This window comes from Cupressus sempervirens, chromosome 10, assembly GCF_028749045.1.
Source record: "Cupressus sempervirens isolate cs-2001-9-10 chromosome 10, ASM2874904v1, whole genome shotgun sequence".
In the NCBI taxonomy this organism is placed as follows: domain Eukaryota; kingdom Viridiplantae; phylum Streptophyta; class Pinopsida; order Cupressales; family Cupressaceae; genus Cupressus; species Cupressus sempervirens.
This window is the reverse complement of record NC_143127.1, coordinates 885,251,154-885,262,587: the sequence shown is the minus strand read 5'-3', so window position 1 is coordinate 885,262,587 and position 11,434 is coordinate 885,251,154.

Sequence of the window (11,434 nt, the reverse complement as noted above, 5' to 3'; positions counted from 1 at the left end):
GCGAGAGCAAATGTAAGTAAACCTTCTTCAAAGGAAAATGGAAAAATGGATATTCATACATCCATCGCCAATCCTTTAAAAAGTTACATTGAATTGGAGTACATAATTTCATAGACAAATCCAAAGGAACTAGAGATTGAACAAAAATAAGAAACACTTTATAATTGTTACTCAAACTAAATTTGGCTTTGACAGTATGCCATGATAACCAATCCATAGTATGAATTTCCCAAAGGTCTCCAACAAATGCCTTTTTTAAATAGATAGTAAGAATGTTTTGGAAACATTAAGGACAGAGGCTGATTTTGGTATTGGATGTGCATGTTCCACCATATAGAGGAAGTGGAAAAATTGAATCCATGTTGAAGAGAGTTTCCTTTCCACTTATAAGATGGAAAATCTGCTGCCAAGACCTCCATATAGATTGAAAGGGGAAATAGGCCTTGATGAGGAAAAAAGGGGCATGGAGAACTTTATCTAGTCTTCCCACGTGCTGCCATTTACCTTTGACAATAGCTAGATCAATACAGTTTCGTATGAGTATCTTCCAAGGTTCATTTCCATGAGTAGCTCTAATAATCCATTTGGAAGCTAAGCATAGGCCTTGTATTCTTGGATCTATTAATCCTAATCCACCTTTGCATTTAGGCTAAATGCAATGAGACCAAGAAGTAGTAATAAAACCTCTAGTACCATCCATTTAGCCCATAGGAATTTACGAATTATTTTGGTTAAGTCCTCATATCCCTTTTTAGATGGCATCCAACATGAGGAATAATAAATATGAGTTGCTAGAAAAAATTTATTGGTAACTTGTATTTTACTAGCCAAGGAAAGAAACTTATTTCCCCAATTACATAGTTTATTTCTTACCCTATCAAGATACCATCTCCACATATCAGAAAGAGATACCCCAATACCAAATGGTATACCAAGATACCTCATGATTTCCCCATGTTTGATTTGCTTCCATTCCCTAGGGACCCAATGAGGGATTGGACCAAATTGCACCATCAATAATTTAGTTCTTTCATGAGCTAACTTGGAGCCCAAAACCGCACAATATAGCTCTAAAATCTCCAAAGTATTAATTATATCTTTTTTAGAGTTTTGAAGAAACAACATACTATCATCAGCATAGTGTGAATTAATGACCGAAACACTAAATGGGATGGAGACTCCTGAAATCCATTTCATGTTATTAGCATAGTGGAGCATATATCCCAAAGCATCGGCTGAGAGTGCATAAAGGTATGGAGATAGAGGGCAACCCTGACATATAGACCATTGTAGCATAAATGGATCCATTATCATATTATTAATGATGCTTTCAGCATTAGCATCCTTGAACAACATTCACACATGGGCTCGAAACTTAGGTCCAAATCCCAACCACTGAAGCATTTTAAGGATGAAGCTCCAACGTATTCTATCATAGGCTTTGTCAAAATAAAGTTTGATCAAATAGCATTTTGGCTTGTTTGTTGAGCCCATTCACAAGTTTCCCATGCCAACATGAGATTATCTAGAATGAAGCTATCAACAATGAACCCAGTCTGCTCGGGTCTAACAATTTCTTGCAGAACAGGTTTAATCCTAATGGCTAAGGCTTTTGCTATGATTTTGTAGGAAGTATTCAGCAAGGTGATAGGATGCCAACCAGAAATGGTATCTTCTTTTTGCCCTTTAGGAATAAATCTAATTACACCACCGCTGATAGTAGGACCCAACGATCCTTTCTCGAAGGCCTCCAAGTATATATTATAGAAATCCTCCTTAATGTGTTGCCACATAACTTGATAGAACTCCATAGGAAGTCCATCACTGCCTAGACTTTTATAAGAAGCCATTGAAAAAAGAACAGTTTCTAGCTCCTCAAGAGTCAACCTTCGATCTAGGTAGTGACTGTACTTAGGGTCAATTCAATTAGGAATAAAAACATGGATTGAATTTTCAAGACTCTCTTGAATATCTTGCTAGTAGTCATCCTAGAAAAGATTCTCATAGAAACACTTAAAACATTACAAATCTCAGAGGGATTGGACTGTGGGATATCAAATTCATCCCAAATCATATCAATTCTTTATTTTCTATGTTTATAGTTAAGGTAATTGAAGAAATATTTGTTGCCTTTATTACCTTATTTAATCCAATGAATTCTTGATCTAATTCTAGCCCCCTGGCCTTTGTAAGTGTTTATTTGGCATAATTTGGCTTCTGCAACAACAATAGAAGATTGAATGTGGATGCTACTAGAATCATCATTTAGGAGCTTCCTAGCGCTGACAATTTTACCTTGAAGTGATCATTCCTTACGGTTACGTTTCCATGCCATTTTCTTGCCAAAGGAGCGTAAGAAACTGGTGCAGTACGAAATAGTAGTACACCACCAATCAACCCAAGATTCTTCACCCACAGGTTTAGGAAAGGAGTCCCATTTATTTGAGAGGGTTGCTATACAACTAGGATTCTTTAAATGTGAAACATTAAGCTTGAAAGGTCGAACATTATTGATATTTGGGGTTTGGGACAGACTAAGATGATAAAGAATAGGATAATGGTTAGAAAGGATGGATGATAAATCCACTTGTATATTCATTCCCACTGAGTCAAAAAACCAAAGGTAGCATTGGAGATATATAAAATCTATCCAATCTACTCAATTTCCTATCATCACCCCTTCTACAATTTGACCAAGTGAACTAATTATTAGATTGACTTGAGAACTTATTATGAATAGGATCAACCACTCCCAAAGAATTCTGGCAGAACAACCATCTATTAAATTCTTCACAACTAAGATTGGATTGTTTAAACCAACTATGATCAGAAGGATGTTCAACCATATTAAAATCTCCCCCCAACACCCAATCTATAGAAGGAATATTTTCAGCCATCCAATTCCATAACTCAGTACGCTCCTTGGCAAAATTAGGGGCATAAATGGAGCAAAAACTAATGAGCTAGTTATTGATAAAGGTCAAAACCCGAACATAGCTATGAGATGGATTCTCTCCTTTATCAACAACATGCTTGGCAACCTAAGGGGCTAGCCCAATAACAACCCCACCTCATTCATCATGATGTCTTGTATACCAATAGGTAGCATCTTTCCAGACATTACATAAAGTGAGGTCTAACTTAGTTCTATTGAGTTTTACTTGTTGGAGGAAAAGGACATCAAGCTTCCATTTTGAGACCATTTCTTTCACCTTATACTTGCAAGGAAGGAGTGAAATCCCTTGAACATTCCAAGACAAGATTTTATAAGTCATGATTATCAAGAGAGGATGATTTATCCTGATCCAACATGCTAAAGCTATTATCTAAATTGAGTACAGAATCTTTGGCCTCATATTCTTTAGAAGAGGCTAGAGATCTAGAGTGTTGGTGAGAACAAGCAAAAATGGAATTACTAATGTGTGGTTCAAGAGATGAATGACGAGAGGAAGGAGAAACACCACATGCTTTAGGGGAAGAAGTATCGGGGGAAGGGGAAGAAGGATGAGAGGAAAGAGAAGTATCATGAGTTTTAGAGGATGGAGTAGGGGAGAAAACCTTAGACTAGGACCAACTCAAGGAATGAGAGGAAGAAATAGGAGGTTCTTTCCTCTTCCTAACCATTCTCCATCCATCTGACATCAATACATCTTCACCTGAAGGACTGGTAGCGCCTAGGGCAGTAGGCAAACTGTTAGAAGTCATTGATGGAAGGTCTACAGCCTTAGTAGGAGAAGGAGACAAATGACCATAGTAAGGGAGGGCATTGAACCATGGCCATTAGATGGAATAGAATTATGTGGTGGTTGAACTTGTTTAATTTTCTTAATGGGACATGCACAAATCAAATGACCCTCTTTTTGACAATAAAAACATGCATTTGGTTTGTTCAAAAACGAGTGGTTGATTTAGTTCAAATCTTGGGCCAATGAGTCTAATGTTCTTAGGTAGAGGCTTGTTAAGATCTACTTCCACACATACCCTTGGATGAACCATCAAACTAGAAATTTTTTTAGAGCTATGTTTGCACCAAATCACTCTACCTAGTCGAGCCACAATATCCTTTAAAAATGGTCTGAAAGCTAAATTAAAGAAGGGTAATTCAACCCACATGGGATAATGTGAGTGAGATGGCCCTTCAGGATGAAAATTAAAACTCCAAGCTTGTAAATAATAGATTTTCCCACAAATCACCCATGTCCCAAATTGCAACACAGATTGACCGTGATTGGCAAATTTAAACATACAAGACACATACCCCTTCCCGAGTCCTCTAATAGCCTCGATTTCCCATCCACGACTCTCCCAATTTAAACGGGCCCATTTATAAAAATCAAATTCAGAAGGAACACCTTGCAAAAATAATAAAATGACAATTCTAGTTTGACACTCTGTGATAACCTCAACGACATCATCTGGATGTTGAATTTCTAGGGTTTTACCTGATTCATCATACATTGGTTCATCTTGATCAACACTTAGGGTCGACTCTTTTCCCATTCTCGCATCAACATCTCATTCATTGGCTTTCTCCACTAACCCAATGTTCCCTATAGATTGCGTCCCTTCAGCTGTGTTTTCCTCCATGTTTCCTACTGTATTTTCCACCATTTTTCCTCCCAGCTCTATTGAAATATATTCCACTTTCCCTCCAGTTTCATTACACACAATGCCCACCCTGCATCCTTGAGCCACATTGTTTGGAAAGAAGCAAAGAATGTCTGCTAAATAGAGATTTGGAAGTCATTCTCCAGCTATAGTACGAGTTCCAAAACCCTCAGATCAGTTGTGTTGTCTATCACTCTTTTCTAATGTAGGGTCCATGTTTTCTAAATAAATAGGTGTCAATATTTTTAGTAAATATATAATAATAGTAGATGAATTATTATTTTTAAAATATTGGTGGAGAAGAAATCACATTTTAAGATTTCACAAAAAAATGAAGTCAATAAGATATGAGACCCTTAGAATTCACAAACAAAAAAGTGATTAGTGGATAGGAAATCACAATCTTGGAATTACATAGCTCAAGGCACGAAGAAAGACATGCTAAGAGACAACATTGGTATAATTGATTTGCATATTCATGTAAGTTGGAAATTTTATAATATTATGTTATGTTTTGTTGTATTCACTGACTTCAAATGGCAAGAAAAACTACATATCCTATCTAAAACTCTTACCCAAGCATTGTTTATTCTTTCTTTCTTTTTTAATGAATTTGTGTCAACATTTTTTATTAATTAGAGAATAATAGTACACATATTCATCAAAATTAAAGAGAGTAGGATAAGAAATCGCACCTCTAAAATTTTGTATAAAAAGGATGGGTGGATGAGAAATCACAACCCTAAAAATACATAGGGAAAGAATCGAAACCAAAAAAAACATTTAAAAAGAAGCATATAAGCCACTAAACTACACGAGCAATAGAAACAAGAGGAGGGGGAGGTCGAGTCTAGTCACTCTGATAACCCCATATATCCATGGGGTCAAGAGTGGTGTCAAGGGTTTTCAACCCTCTCCATCTTTCAATCTTTCACCTAAGATAATGTGAACTATATCTTAACTGTGCTATTCTGGATGTCTACCATGTGGAATTTAGTTCTAGATTTTATGAAAAAACTATCTACATCAATAAAAATAAATAAAAATTTAGCATATCATAATTGGCTTTTATAAAATGAGACTTCATATTTATGTTCATGAGAAGAACAAAGTATGGTACACACCATAAATAAGTATGTTACCAATTCCCTTTTTTTTGTAAATAATTATTTTGATTTCTCCTCCACTCTGGAGATCCACTTCTTTATAATATTTCCTCCAACCTTTCACCTATACTTCTCCCCTTGAGAGCATCTATAACATCAATCTAGTAGAAAATTGATAGACAATTATTCTCCCTTTGGAAAGATGCATACCTCTTATGGATCTAGTCTGAAAAGGGAGGGACAATGACCCTTGATTATTTCGTAAGATACTCAAAAGTATCCTTAGCTAGAGCCTTAGAAAAAATGTATGTAATCTATTACTTGGTAGGCACACATTCCAAGGGTAAATGCATTAAGATAGTGTGCAAAAATTGGGTATAGGTGGACACTTATTAAATATGAAATCAAATAAACTTGAACTTGTAAGAGAAATTTGAGAGTCATGCACTTCACATGAGAAAAAATTAAATCTAAAATACTAATTCACATGAGAAAAAATTAAATCTAAAATACTAATTAAAAAATGGATAAGATTAAGACCATGAAATCTTTCTTGTACAAAAAAGTGTTCTCATTTTTTAATAAAAAATAGGCATGTGTATCAAAAAAGTCATAGTCAAATTTAGTATTTTTGAAAAATTCTTTGGTAGGCAAATATTTAAGAGTGAGAACTAGATGTGTACTTTTTTGTTGAGTATTAATTTGTTATTATTTTTTGGAGTAGGAAAATCCCACAAATCATATACATGTACATGTACAAACTATAACTTGCATCAAAATAATAATAAAAATCAATTAATTTAAGTTTAAAAAATCAAGTGCACAATAATTATATATTGTTTGTTTTAAATTTGGTCAAGTAAATCAAAAGTTATTGAAAAAACTTTACACATATCTATAAGAACTATGAAGATGCTAAAAGAACTTTAATATGCTATTGTCCAAAAATAGAAAACAAATATGATTAGAAATCTCAAAAAATGTTGGATTGTTCAATCGCATTGGTGTTGATGTCATTCATTATAGTTTTCATTGTTGAAATTCACCAATGTAAACATATCTTATGCATAGACATGGTTTAATTAATTTATTGATCCAGTATAAGTGTCCTCCAAATGTTGTGTTGTAAAGACTAATATTTTTTCATGTTCATGCTAGTCCCATATATTTTGCAGCATTATGTGGTTTATGTCTTTAGGTTTGATTCTATCTACGAAGTGGTCTTTATGTTTTTGTCTTTAGGTCTAATTCTATGCAATGTATAGGTTTACCTAATGGTTTCAAAGAACTTAGTGATTTACAATATATTATTATAAGTCAGGCATGTTGTATTGAGAAAGGTGGTATTCATTTCATTCCTTCTATATTGTTCAATATATTATTATGAGTGAGGTGTGTTGTATTGAGTGAGATGGTATTCATTTCATTCCTTACTATAGAAGGAATGGTTCAGTGTGACCTATTTAAAATGACATTAGTTTGACCTTGTTGTTGGCTTGATATTGTATAAGAGAGCAATGGATATGCCATGCATGAGTATTATGCAAAGAGAATTAGAATCTGATAAAGAGATGTAGGCTAGGGGCTTGAGAGGAAGGGAGAGAAATAGGTTATGGGTTTGAGAGGGAGGGAGAGATAGGTTAGGGGTTTGAGGAGAGAGAGGGTTAGGGGTTATCTTGGATGGAGAAGGGTTATAGGTTAGAGGGAGTGGGCATTAGGGTTATTGAAAGAGAAAGAGAGGTTATGAATATATGTGATTGTATATACAGTAATAGATTAGAAATATTTAATTATATATGAATTTAGTTGTATACTTATAAATATACAGTTATATATATATATATATATATATATATATATATATAATTGTAAAGATAATTTATTTATATATTTGTAAATATTGAATTATAAATATTTAGTTTATTTATGATGGACATAACTTGATAAGTTATTGTTATCATAGTAACCCAAAAGGGTTATCTGAATAGAATTCATTTTTCATTCACTCATTAATAACTCGATCAAATTTTGTATCATTAACACAAAATATTTCTCAAACAAACCCGATTGGGTTCTTAATAATTGGAGTGCATTTTGGCTCCAACAACCCAATTTGGTTATTTGAAAACATAAAACCTGACCGGGTTCTAAATAATTGCAGCACATTTTCACTCCAATAACCCAATCGAGTTATTTGAAAACATAAAACCTGATTAGATTATGGCTTGGAATTAGCTTGGGAGTTGACCCAAAGGCTTTTGAGCTCATTTTCCCTCCAATTTCAATCCTTTGGATGTTTTTTCATCTTCTAAGACAAATTCTCTTCTTTGCCTTCATTAGGTTTTGAAATGATAAAGTGGGTATCTCTGAAATCACCACCATAATCTAGCCCATCTTCATACCTTTCTGACTATGTAAATTTTTTCTTTTTTTCAAAAAATTAACATTATAAACATTAATTATTTTTAGCACTATCTACATAGTCCTCACATACATATGTCTATATTTTTTTTAATAAATTTTAATATACTTAAACAAATACAAAATAAATTACATATTATTGTTCTACACTATATTCTATACACTTTAAAAAAAACTCACTTGAACAATTATTTTGATGCAAGTTATGCTTTGCACATGAACAAGTACCAAAATTTTAGTATGCACTTACTTCAATAATTCGTTAAAAAAAAAAAAACAAAACTCCTCACACAATTACACCAAAATACACAACTTCTAAATATCACTCTTAACTATCATTCTACTAAAGGGATTTACAAAATATTGAATATAAAAAGGCATTTTCTATTGCACACCAAAACAATTCTATTATGTTTTCTAAAACAATTAGGAACTTTTCTTTCATGTGCGCAAGGTTTTACCCACCTAATCTTATTCATTTTGTAAAAGACCTAGTAGTTTAGAAAGTAGATTCAAAGTACTGCAATTTATATTTTTTTCACATCTTGTCATTTGGAGTGGATGACCCTCAAACATCTCATCCAAGTTCACTGTTACCTAATTTCAAGAAAAAGGTGTCCATTTATACCCACCTTTTTGTACACCATCTTGGTGCACCTACCCCTAGGTATAAATAGTTTTTATTTTTCATTAAGATTCATAGCCCAAAAGATAAGTGAAGGAGGTTAACAAATTTTAAGTTTATAATCCTTAAATGACATAATAGTGTAGATATAGGAAGATTAGTAATTCTATTGGTGGTAATTCTTGTTAGCCCATAACAATATTACCGATTACCTAAACATTAAGCGTCCATTCAATATAGTAAAATAATCACATAAATAAAGTACTAGTATTTATCTTGTGGAAACTCTCAATTAAAGTGAAAACCACAGTGTGAGATTAGTTCTCATAGATAATTGTACTCTTTTGGAATACATTTTGTTAGGATCTTGCCCGATTAAGGGTTACAAAAATTAATGTTAGGTGCTACCCTATTAAGGGTTTTCCCTTGAGATCAATTAAAGTCTTTACCTTACTAGGAGTAACCTAATTAGAGGATTTAGACACTCTACTCTAAGAATGTCACATGTTAAAGGATTTACAATAGACCTATTAAGGTCACCCGATTAGGGATTTTGTTGTCATAATTGCTAGAGTAACAGCAAACAATGATTTGTGGTTTTCACTCACTCTGCTAAATCAAATCCATTAAGGCTTCTTAACATAATAACATACCATTAAAATCCTCTAATAAAATTTATACCTTTTCCTACAATCCCAATAATCCTTTTCTAATCAATTACTCAGTATTGTTGATAGTTTCTTCTTTTCACCAATATTCTTCTTCTCTCCATTATGACACTAAACTTCTTCTTTCTTTCTCCTTTATATACAAACACTTAAATCAAAAAATATAAACCTAGATTCAATAATCATATTTTTATTATCAAGTTGTTCTTGCAAATTTCATCATCTCCATCAACCATTTTTGACCTTGTAGAGTCTTCTTGAGAAATCCTTCTTACCTTGATTTAGTGTCATCACCATGCTTCTTGAATTATATGTGAGTCATCTCATTTTCTCTTTTCAATCTATCATCTAAATTTTTTTTTCTCTTTTCTTGCTTATAAAATCTTATTGTTAATGATAAGTCACCCTTTGTTTTGATATTACTTTGCTCCTAGTGTACCGATAAGATAGTCTTTCTGATAAGTGTTACCTATTACAATCTATCTTCTTCAAAACACTTGTTCTTGATTCTTTACTTAATCTTGATTATTATCATGTTTATCAATCATGTCCTAACCATCAATAACTTAATTTCTTCAAAAAAAAATCATCAACTAAATCAGTTATGCCAACAATCTCCCCCTTTCACATTAATGATAAACATTTAGTGATGAGACGTGTATTGTTCTTGTCTTGTATATTTTGATTTCATTTTCATGTTATGTATGAATTTATCACCCATTCATTATACTCTCCATTTTTTAGATTATACCATATTCTACTCCTTTCACAACAATGCCAAAGGAGATCAACCTTATTATACTATCCTCTAATTTATGTACTTGATATGTGCTTCCTTTTGTCTAGACTGGTCCCCCGTAGAGTAGTCCATCTACATCAATTCATGCTTGAGATATTCTATTGAAGTACTAAGAACTAATGTGCATTTCATTTTCCTTTTAGTTAATATATGATAGATATAGGACCCCAATTCTACCTCTTAGATATTCAAAATTTTCCTTAGGTAGCAGTTTATTGAATATATCAACAAGTTGTTCCTTTATAGATATATGTTCCAATCTAACTTATTTATCTTATCCTTTCTCTCTCAAAAAATAATAGTTGATGGTTACATGCTTGATTTTTTAGTGCATTATCAATTTCTTTATTATGTTTATGGCACTTGTATTGTCACAATATATCACAATAGGTTCCTCAACTTTTTCATGTGGTTTCTTTATCCATAACATTTGTTGATAATTAATGGTAGTTGCAACATATTCAACTTCAATAATAGATTGTGAAATGCAATTATGTTTCTTACTTGTCCATGACACTAGTCTATTTCCTTGATTGTATGCTCCTCTACTTGTGCTCTTTAGTATCAGGTATGTGCAAGATCATGGTCAACCAAACTATGGCCTTAAGTGGTAGTGAAAAACCAACAAATTAGGGTTATGTCAACTTGACACATAATTTTAAAGTGTTTATGGACTTTATATCAAAAAGTTGTAATAGAATAATCTGTAGAAAATTGAATGTAGTTTTTAAACTACTAGGCCTTATCTAGAGAAAAAAATAATTGATTGGTCAAAAGTTTGGATTTTAATGCAGTACTACAAAAAATTTAGGGCAAAAATAAAAAGTAGGTGTATGTCTGACCACCTTAATCATAATCAAATGATAATATTTTTTTAATATAATTATAGATTTAAAAAGTAGACTCATGCTTGGATGTGATGCATATTTTTGGGTATTTTTATTCCAAATAAATAATTAAATATGAATTTTCTACTAAAACTTTTTTAGAAAAAAAAACCTGTGTTTCACCACCTTAACTAATAATATTTTTTACCAAATTTAATTTTTTATTTATTTTTCTTATACTAGGTGAAGCATAGAATGTGATGCAACTTTTGGATTTAAAAAATGTTATATCGTTTGAAAGTTATAGCTATTTTTCAATCAGTATGTCAATCAACACTTTACAATAATCTTCATTGAAAATTAACTAATAAATACTTATC